Raw genomic sequence first — 10,669 nt, forward strand, 5'->3', positions numbered from 1 at the left:
CTCGCTCGCTCTCCCTCCCTGTCTCGCTCGCTCGCTCGCTCTCCCTCCCTGTCTCGCTCGCTCGCTCGCTCTCCCTCCCTGTCTCGCTCGCTCGCTCGCTCTCCCTCCCTGTCTCGCTCGCTCGCTCGCTCGCTCTCCCTCCCTGTCTCGCTCGCTCGCTCTCCCTCCCTGTCTCGCTCGCTCTCCCTCCCTGGCTCGCTCGCTCGCTCGCTCTCCCTCTCTGGCTCGCTCGCTCGCTCGCTCTCCCTCCCTGGCTCGCTCGCTCTCCCTCCTTCTCGCCCGCTCGCTCGCTCTCCCTCCCTGTCTCGCTCGCTCGCTCCCTGTCTCGCTCGCTCGCTCTCCCTCCCTGTCTCGCTCGCTCGCTCTCCCTCCCTGTCTCGCTCGCTCGCTCTCCCTCCCTGTCTCGCTCGCTCTCTCGCTCTCCCTGTCTCGCTCGCTCGCTCTCCCTCCCTGTCTCGCTCGCTCGCTCGCTCTCCCTCCCTGTCTCGCTCGCTCGCTCGCTCTCCCTCCCTGTCTCGCTCGCTCGCTCGCTCGCTCTCCCTCCCTGTCTCGCTCGCTCGCTCGCTCTCCCTCCCTGTCTCGCTCGCTCGCTCGCTCTCTCCCTGTCTCGCTCGCTCTAACTCCCTGTCTCGCTCGCTCGCTCGCTCTCCCTCCCTGTCTCGCTCGCTCTAACTCCCTGTCTCGCTCGCTCTCCCTCCCTGTCTCGCTCGCTCTCCCTCCCTGTCTCGCTCGCTCTCCCTCCCTGTCTCGCTCGCTCCCTGTCTCGCTCGCTCGCTCTCCCTCCCTGGATCGCTCGCTCTCCCTCCCTGTCTCGCTCGCTCTCTCTCCCTCCCTGTCTCGCTCTCTCTCTCTCCCTCCCTGTCTCGCACGCTCTCTCTCCCTCCCTGTCTCGCTCGCACGCTCTCTCTCCCTCCCTCCCTGTCTCGCTCGCACGCTCTCTCTCCCTCCCTCCCTGTCTCGCTCGCACGCTCTCTCTCCCTCCCTCCCTGTCTCGCTCGCTCGCCCTCCCCCCCTGTCTCGCACGCTCTCTCTCCCTCCCTGTCTCGCTCGCTCGCTCTCCCTCCCTGTCTCGCTCGCTCGCTCTCCCTCCCTGTCTCGCTCGCTCGCTCTCCCTCCCTGTCTCGCTCGCTCGCTCTCCCTCCCTGTCTCGCTCGCTCGCTCTCCCTCCCTGTCTCGCTCGCACGCTCTCTCCCTCCCTTTCTCGCTCGCTCGCTCTCCCTCCCTTTCTCGCTCGCTCGCTCTCCCTCCCTTTCTCGCTCGCTCGCTCTCCCTCCCTGTCTCGCTCGCTCTCCCTCCCTGTCTCGCTCGCTCGCTCTCCCTCCCTGTCTCGCTCGCTCGCTCTCCCTCCCTGTCTCGCTCGCTCGCTCTCCCTCCCTGTCTCGCTCGCTCGCTCGCTCTCCCTCCCTGTCTCGCTCGCTCGCTCGCTCTCCCTCCCTGTCTCGCTCGCTCGCTCGCTCTCCCTCCCTGTCTCGCTCTCTCGCTCTCCCTCCCTGTCTCGCTCGCTCGCTCGCTTTCCCTCCCTGTCTCTATCGTTCGCTCGCTCTCCCTCCCTGTCTCGCTCGCTCGCTCGCTCTCCCTCCCTGTCTCGCTCGCTCGCTCGCTCTCCCTCCCTGTCTCGCTCGCTCGCTCGCTCTCCCTCCCTGTCTCGCTCGCTCGCTCGCTCTCCCTCCCTGTCTCGCTCGCTCGCTCGCTCTCCCTCCCTATCTCGCTCGCTCGCTCGCTCTCCCTCCCTGTCTCGCTCGCTCGCTCGCTCTCCCTCCCTGTCTCGCTCGCTCTCCCTCCCTGTCTCGCTCGCTCGCTCGCTCTCCCTCCCTGTCTCGCTCGCTCGCTCGCTCTCCCTCCCTGTCTCGCTCGCTCGCTCGCTCTCCCTCCCTGTCTCGCTCGCTCGCTCGCTCTCCCTCCCTGTCTCGCTCGCTCGCTCGCTCTCCCTCCCTGTCTCGCTCGCTCGCTCGCTCTCCCTCCCTGTCTCGCTCGCTCGCTCGCTCTCCCTCCCTGTCTCGCTCGCTCGCTCGCTCTCCCTCCCTGGCTCGCTCGCTCGCTCGCTCTCCCTCCCTGGCTCGCTCGCTCGCTCGCTCTCCCTCCCTGGCTCGCTCGCTCGCTCGCTCTCCCTCCCTGGCTCGCTCGCTCGCTCGCTCGCTCTCCCTCCCTGGCTCGCTCGCTCTCCCTCCTTCTCGCCCGCTCGCTCGCTCTCCCTCCCTGTCTCGCTCGCTCGCTCCCTGTCTCGCTCGCTCGCTCTCCCTCCCTGTCTCGCTCGCTCGCTCTCCCTCCCTGTCTCGCTCGCTCGCTCTCCCTCCCTGTCTCGCTCGCTCGCTCGCTCTCCCTCCCTGTCTCGCTCGCTCGCTCGCTCTCCCTCCCTGTCTCGCTCGCTCGCTCGCTCTCCCTCCCTGTCTCGCTCGCTCGCTCTCCCTCCCTGGCTCGCTCGCTCGCTCGCTCTCCCTCCCTGGCTCGCTCGCTCGCTCGCTCTCCCTCCCTGGCTCGCTCGCTCGCTCGCTCTCCCTCCCTGGCTCGCTCGCTCGCTCGCTCTCCCTCCCTGGCTCGCTCGCTCTCCCTCCCTGTCTCGCTCGCTCGCTCGCTCTCCCTCCCTGTCTCGTACGCTCTCTCTCCCTCCCTGTCTCGCACGCTCTCTCTCCCTCCCTGTCTCGCACGCTCTCTCTCCCTCCCTGTCTCGCTCGCACGCTCTCTCTCCCTCCCTGTCTCGCTCGCACGCTCTCTCTCCCTCCCTGTCTCGCTCGCTCTCTCTCCCTCCCTGTCTCGCTCGCACGCTCTCTCTCCCTCCCTGTCTCGCTCGCACGCTCGCTCTCCCTCCCTGTCTCGCTCGCTCGCTCTCCCTCCCTGTCTCGCTCGCTCGCTCTCCCTCCCTGTCTCGCTCGCTCGCTCTCCCTCCCTGTCTCGCTCGCTCGCTCTCCCTCCCTGTCTCGCTCGCTCGCTCTCCCTCCCTGTCTCGCTCGCTCGCTCTCCCTCCCTGTCTCGCTCGCTCGCTCGCTCTCCCTCCCTGTCTCGCTCGCTCGCTCGCTCTCCCTCCCTGTCTCGCTCGCTCTCCCTCCCTGTCTCGCTCGCTCTCCCTCCCTGTCTCGCTCGCTCTCCCTCCCTGTCTCGCTCGCTCGCTCGCTCTCCCTCCCTGTCTCGCTCGCTCGCTCGCTCTCCCTCCCTGTCTCGCTTGCTCGCTCGCTCTCCCTCCCTGTCTCGCTCGCTCGCTCGCTCTCCCTCCCTGTCTCGCTCGCTCGCTCTCCCTCCCTGTCTCGCTCGCTCGCTCGCTCTCCCTCCCTGTCTCGCTTGCTCGCTCGCTCTCCCTCCCTGTCTCGCTCGCTCGCTCGCTCTCCCTCCCTGGCTCGCTCGCTCGCTCTCCCTCCCTGTCTCGATCGCTCTCTCTCCCTCCCTGGCTCGCTCTCTCGGTCTTTCTCTCTCTCTCTCTCCCTCCCTGGCTCGCTCTCTCGCTCTTTCTCTCTCTCTCTCCCTCCCTGGCTCTCTCGCTCGCACGCTCTCTCTCCCTCCCTGTCTCGCTCGCACGCTCTCTCTCTCTCTCCCTCCCTGGCTCGCTCGCTCTCTCTCTCCCTCCCTGGCTCGTTCTTTCTCTCTCTCTCTCCCTCCCTGGCTCGCTCTCTCGGTCTTTCTCTCTCTCTCTCTCCCTCCCTGGCTCGTTCTTTCTCTCTCTCACCCTCCCTGGCTCGCTCGCACGCTCTCTCTCTCTCTCCCTCCCTGGCTCGCTCGCTCTCTCTCTCCCTCCCTCCCTGGCTCGCTCGCACGCTCTCGCTCCCTCCCTGGCTCGCACGCCCTCTCTCTCTCTCTCCCTCCCTGGCTCGCTCGCACGCTCTCTCTCTCTCCCTGTCTCGCTCGCACGCTCTTTCTCTCTCTCTCTCTCTCTCTCTCTCCCTCCCTGGCTCGTTCTTTCTCTCTCTCTCCCTCCCTGGCTCGCTCTCTCGCTCTTTCTCTCTCTCTCTCACCCTCCCTGGCTCGCTCTCTCGCTCTTTCTCTCTCTCTCTCCCTCCCTGGCTCTCTCGCTCGCACGCTCTCTCTCTCTCTCCCTCCCTGGCTCGCTCGCTCTCTCTCTCCCTCCCTCCCTGGCTCGGTCGCACGCTCTCGCTCCCTCCCTGGCTCGCACGCCCTCTCTCTCTCTCTCTCTCTCTCCCTCCCTGTCTCGCTCGCACGCTCTCTCTCTCTCCCTGTCTCGCTCGCACGCTCTCTCTCTCTCCCTGTCTCGCTCGCATGCGCTCTCCCTCTCCCTGTCTCGCTCTCCCTCTCCCTGTCTCACTCGCGCTCTCCCTGTCTCGCTCGCTCGCTCGTGCTCGCGCACGCTCTCTCTCTCTCTCTCTCTCTCCCTGTCTCGCTCGCACGCTCTCTCCCTCTCCCTGTCTCGCTCACTCGTGCTCTCGCACGCACGCTCTCTCCCTCTCCCTGTCTCGCTCGCACGCGCTCTCTCTCTCCCTGTCTCGCTCGCACGCGCTCTCTCTCTCCCTGTCTCGCTCGCACGCGCTCTCTCTCTCCCTGTCTCGCTCGCACGCGCTCTCCCTCTCCCTGTCTCGCTCGCACGCGCTCTCCCTCTCCCTGTCTCGCTCGCACGCGCTCTCCCTCTCCCTGTCTCGCTCGCACGCGCTCTCCCTCTCCCTGTCTCGCTCGCTCGCGCTCTCCCTCTCCCTGTCTCGCTCGCACGCGCTCTCCCTCTCCCTGTCTCGCTCGCACGCGCTCTCCCTCTCCCTGTCTCGCTCGCGCTCTCCCTCTCCCTGTCTCGCTCGCGCTCTCCCTCTCCCTGTCTCGCTCGCACGCGCTCTCCCTCTCCCTGTCTCGCTCGTGCTCTCCCTCTCCCTGTCTCGCTCGCTCGCGCTCTCCCTCTCCCTGTCTCGCTCGTGCTCTCCCTCTCCCTGTCTCGCTCGCGCTCTCCCTCTCCCTGTCTCGCTCGTGCTCTCGCTCGCTCTCTCGCTCTTTCTCTCTCTTCCTCGCTGTCCATGTCTCGTTCGCTCTGTCTGTCCTCAAACAAATGCTTGCATTGTGATATGTCCTTCAGTGCAGTTCTATTCAGACTTACTAGAACAGCAGACAGACTAAGCTGAACAACTCAGCTCTTTTCTCTGGGACTGAAGAAGAATAATGAAAGACTTTTCCCCAGCTGACAAGGAAACAACACTGTGACAAGGACAGTATCACACCACTCGTTTTGTGTGTGTGTGTGTCTGCATGCCTGTGTGTGTGTGCATGACGCTAAGCTAGTGTTTTTGTCTTGCAAAATGTGTTTTTCTACATTGCATTTCTTTGACAGCTTCAATTATACTTTCAGAAGTGTCCCCTATTTGCCAGACAAGCAGGAGTCAACGTTATATAACAATACAGTCGCTAAACAACTGTATCTTTAGGCTGTAGTTAAAAGAAGCCACTTGGACGCAACTTTAGTTTCTTGCAACTGATTTTCTTCTTGATTGAACCCCCCCCCCCCCTCCAAACGTTTGACTGGTACTGTACATGCTTTGGCAGTCATTTAAATGTCATTTAAGTGAACCCAGACCTCTGAATTTGTTCAACATGAACTGCACTAGCTAGCTCACGTTAGATTCATTCGTTGCTAGCTTGGTAAATTGTACAGGCTGTGTTTTGTCTATATCCATGCTGTAACAATAAACAAATAAAACCACCACGTAATTTTTTTTTAACCTTTATTTAACTAGGCAAGTCAGTTAAGAACAAATTCTTATTTACAATGACGGCCTAGGAACAGTGGGTTAACTGCCTTGTTCAGGGGCCGAACGACAGATTTTTACCTTGTCCGCTCAGGGATTCGATCAAGCAATGCTTTCAGTTACTGGCCCAACGCTCTAACCACCAGGCTACCTGCCTCCCCTACACTCTAACCACTAGGCTACCTGCCGTCCCTACACTCTAACCACTAGGCTACCTGCCGTCCCTACGCTCTAACCACTAGGCTACCTGCCGTCCCTACACTCTAACCACCAGGCTACCTGCCATCCCTACACTCTAACCACTAGGCTACCTGCCGTCCCTACGCTCTAACCACTAGGCTACCTGCCTCCCCTACACTCTAACCACTAGGCTACCTGCCGTCCCTACACTCTAACCAGTAGGCTACCTGCCCCCCCCCTACACTCTAACCACTAGGCTACCTGCCGTCCCTACACTCTAACCACTAGGCTACCTGCTGCCCCTACACTCTAACCACTAGGCTACCTGCCGTCCCTACACTCTAACCACTAGGCTACCTGCCGTCCCTACACTCTAACCACTAGGCTACCTGCCATCCCTACACTCTAACCACTAGGCTACCTGCCGCCCCTACACTAACCACTAGGCTACCTGCCGTCCCTACACTCTAACCACTAGCCTACCTGCCGTCCCTACACTCTAACCACTAGGCTACCTGCCATCCCTACACTCTAACCACTAGGCTACCTGCCATCCCTACACTCTAACCACTAGGCTACCTGCCCCCCCTACACTCTAACCACTAGGCTACCTGCCGTCCCTACACTCTAACCACTAGGCTACCTGCCTCCCCAATGGACAAGAAGTCATGGGTGAGTATAGAATTCTCAAACAGAAGCAGCTTCAGTTTGATTGGCTGTTGCATCCAATTTTAATCGTGTTTAGGTAGTTTCATGTCACAGCGAAGGTTGTTGAGATGATGTCACTAGCAACTGCTAACTGAAATTGCTTGAATGTTTCTTCGTTGTAACTCCAGCCTTATCCTTCGAGCAATTAGTAGAAAGTTTAGCAATTCTCAATGCACTTATCCATACTTCCACAGTCTCACATAGAACATGAACTGGCTAGAGTCATGGAAACATGGTATAGCTCATTGTGCTAGATGCAAAGGGCTTATTGCTTTGCTGACGTCTCTCAGTAGCAAGTTTGTTGTGGGGAGGAGAAAGTTGTCCTCTATGCCAAAGAACTGACTGAGGCTTAGCAAGAATTATGCCCTGAGAGAAAAACAGCGAGAGGGAGAGAGAAAAAACTGAGAGAGAATCAGAGGGGGAGAGAGAAAGAGGGGGAGAATCAGAGAGATACCCAGAGAGAGAGAGACCGTGCTTGGAATTTCTTTCAGATCTCTCACCAGAGGGACTGGAAGCTATGGAATACACTGCAGAACTCAATTAAAATTCATCGAGTCTCACCAAACTCAAGAGTAGTTATTATATAACAAAATCCCAGTAGTTCAGCAGAAGCTTCTCTCTCTTCTTCAATAGCTGTAATTGTTGTTCTGTCAGGGGATAGCCAGACAGACAATATGGTATTCAACCCTTTTTGTTCTGTTTATCTCTTTTAATGTCTCCTATATGTACACTGATGAACAGCTTGTAATGTAGAAGTTTGAGTAATGGAACATTGGCGAGAGACTGGTAACTTCTCTTTTGAAGGAGGTGCAACAATGATGGCAAGTCACTTGACAGTAATAATAATGTTTTATAAACTGTGTTGTTCAAGCCCTTAATGCTGATTGGCTGACAGCCATGGTTTATCAAACTATACCACGGGTATGACAAAACATGTATTTTACTCTTCTAATTACGTTGTTAACCAGTTAGCAATAAGGAACCTCGGGGGTTTGTGGTATATGGCCAATATACCACGGCTAAGGTCTGTATCCAGGCACTCCACACCCCCTCAGGCAAGTTTTACTTAAATATACACTGAGTGTACAAAACATTAGGAACACCTGCTCTCCATGACAGACTGACCAGGTGAAAGCTATGGTCCCTTATTGATGTCACTTGATAAATCCACTTCAATCAGTGTAGATGAAGGGGAGGAGACAGGTTAAAGAAGGATTTTTAAGCCTTGAGACAATTGAGACACAGATTGTGTATGTGTGTCATTCAGAAGGTGAATGGGCAAGACAAAACATTTAACTGCCTTTGAACAAGGATTGGTAGTAGATACCAGGTACACCGGTGTGTGTCAAGAACTGCGAAGCTGTTCAACAGTTTCCCGTGTGTATCAAGAATGGTCCACCACCCAAAACTAATCCAGCCAATTTGACACAACAGTGGGAAGCATTGGAGTCAACATGGTCCAGCATCCCTGTGGAACTCTTTAGACACCTTGTAGAGTCCATGTCCTGAAGAATTGAGGGGCGGTGAAACTACATGTTAAGACGTTCCTCGTTAGCAGACACTTTTATAAGCATCGTCACATGTTTAGTATGTGTACACGCTCACTGTGGGATTTGTTCCCATCACCACTGCGATGCTAGTGACTGTAAGGTAACACTGATCTTTACCTGAGTTGTTCCTGGAAGTCAGAACAAGCAGGTCAGCAAACAGTAATGGTGCTCTGTACTGTAACAACAGGGTCTGGTGCTCTGTACTGTAACAACAGGGTCTGGTGCTCTGTACTGTAACAACAGGGTCTGGTGCTCTGTACTGTAACAACAGGGTCTGGTGCTCTGTACTGTAACAACAGGGTCTGGTGCTCTGTACTGTAACAACAGGGTCTGGTGCTCTGTACTGTTACAACAGTACTGGTGCTCTGTACTGTAACAACAGGGTCTGGTGCTCTGTACCGTAACAACAGGGTCTGGTGCTCTGTACTGTAACAACAGGGTCTGGTGCTCTGTACTGTAACAACAGGGTCTGGTGCTCTGTACTGTAACAACAGGGTCTGGTGCTCTGTACTGTAACAACAGGGTCTGGTGCTCTGTACAGTAACAACAGGGTCTGGTGCTCTGTACGGTAACAACAGGGTCTGGTGCTCTGTACAGTAACAACAGGGTCTGGTGCTCTGTACTGTAACAACAGGGTCTGGTGCTCTGTACTGTAACAACAGTACTGGTGCTCTGTACCGTAACAACAGGGTCTGGTGCTCTGTACCGTAACAACAGGGTCTGGTGCTCTGTACTGTAACAACAGGGTCTGGTGCTCTGTACTGTAACAACAGGGTCTGGTGCTCTGTACTGTAACAACAGGGTCTGGTGCTCTGTACTGTTACAACAGTACTGGTGCTCTGTACCGTAACAACAGGGTCTGGTGCTCTGTACCGTAACAACAGGGTCTGGTGCTCTGTACTGTAACAACAGGGTCTGGTGCTCTGTACTGTAACAACACGGTCTGGTGCTCTGTACTGTAACAACAGGGTCTGGTGCTCTGTACTGTTACAACAGTACTGGTGCTCTGTACTGTAACAACAGGGTCTGGTGCTCTGTACCGTAACAACAGGGTCTGGTGCTCTGTACTGTAACAACAGGGTCTGGTGCTCTGTACTGTAACAACAGGGTCTGGTGCTCTGTACTGTAACAACAGGGTCTGGTGCTCTGTACTGTAACAACAGGGTCTGGTGCTCTGTACTGTAACAACAGGGTCTGGTGCTCTGTACGGTAACAACAGGGTCTGGTGCTCTGTACGGTAACAACAGGGTCTGGTGCTCTGTACAGTAACAACAGGGTCTGGTGCTCTGTACTGTAACAACAGGGTCTGGTGCTCTGTACTGTAACAACAGTACTGGTGCTCTGTACCGTAACAACAGGGTCTGGTGCTCTGTACCGTAACAACAGGGTCTGGTGCTCTGTACCGTAACAACAGGGTCTGGTGCTCTGTACTGTAACAACAGGGTCTGGTGCTCTGTACTGTAACAACAGGGTCTGGTGCTCTGTACAGTAACAACAGGGTCTGGTGCTCTGTACTGTAACAACACGGTCTGGTGCTCTGTACTGTAACAACAGGGTCTGGTGCTCTGTACTGTAACAACAGTACTGGTGCTCTGTACTGTAACAACAGGGTCTGGTGCTCTGTACAGTAACAACAGGGTCTGGTGCTCTGTACAGTAACAACAGGGTCTGGTGCTCTGTACTGTAACAACAGGGTCTGGTGCTCTGTACTGTAACAACAGTACTGGTGCTCTGTACCGTAACAACAGGGTCTGGTGCTCTGTACCGTAACAACAGGGTCTGGTGCTCTGTACCGTAACAACAGGGTCTGGTGCTCTGTACAGTAACAACGGGGTCTGGTGCTCTGTACTGTAACAACAGGGTCTGGTGCTCTGTACTGTAACAACAGGGTCTGGTGCTCTGTACCGTAACAACAGGGTCTGGTGCTCTGTACAGTAACAACAGGGTCTGGTGCTCTGTACAGTAACAACAGGGTCTGGTGCTCTGTACTGTAACAACAGGGTCTGGTGCTCTGTACTGTAACAACAGTACTGGTGCTCTGTACTGTAACAACAGTACTGGTGCTCTGTACAGTAACAACAGGGTCTGGTGCTCTGTACTGTAACAACAGGGTCTGGTGCTCTGTACTGTAACAACAGGGTCTGGTGCTCTGTACTGTAACAACAGGGTCTGGTGCTCTGTACTGTAACAACAGGGTCTGGTGCTCTGTACTGTAACAACAGGGTCTGGTGCTCTGTACTGTAACAACAGGGTCTGGTGCTCTGTACTGTAACAACAGTTCTGGTGCTCTGTACTGTAACAACAGTACTGGTGCTCTGTACTGTAACAACAGGGTCTGGTGCTCTGTACTGTAACAACAGGGTCTGGTGCTCTGTACTGTAACAACAGGGTCTGGTGCTCTGTACAGTAACAACAGGGTCTGGTGCTCTGTACAGTAACAACAGGGTCTGGTGCTCTGTACTGTAACAACAGGGTCTGGTGCTCTGTACTGTAACAACAGGGTCTGGTGCTCTGTACTGTAACAACAGTTCTGGTGCTCTGTACTGTAACAACAGTACTGGTGCT

This window comes from Salmo salar, chromosome 14, assembly GCF_965601325.2.
Source record: "Salmo salar chromosome 14, fSalSal1, whole genome shotgun sequence".
In the NCBI taxonomy this organism is placed as follows: domain Eukaryota; kingdom Metazoa; phylum Chordata; class Actinopteri; order Salmoniformes; family Salmonidae; genus Salmo; species Salmo salar.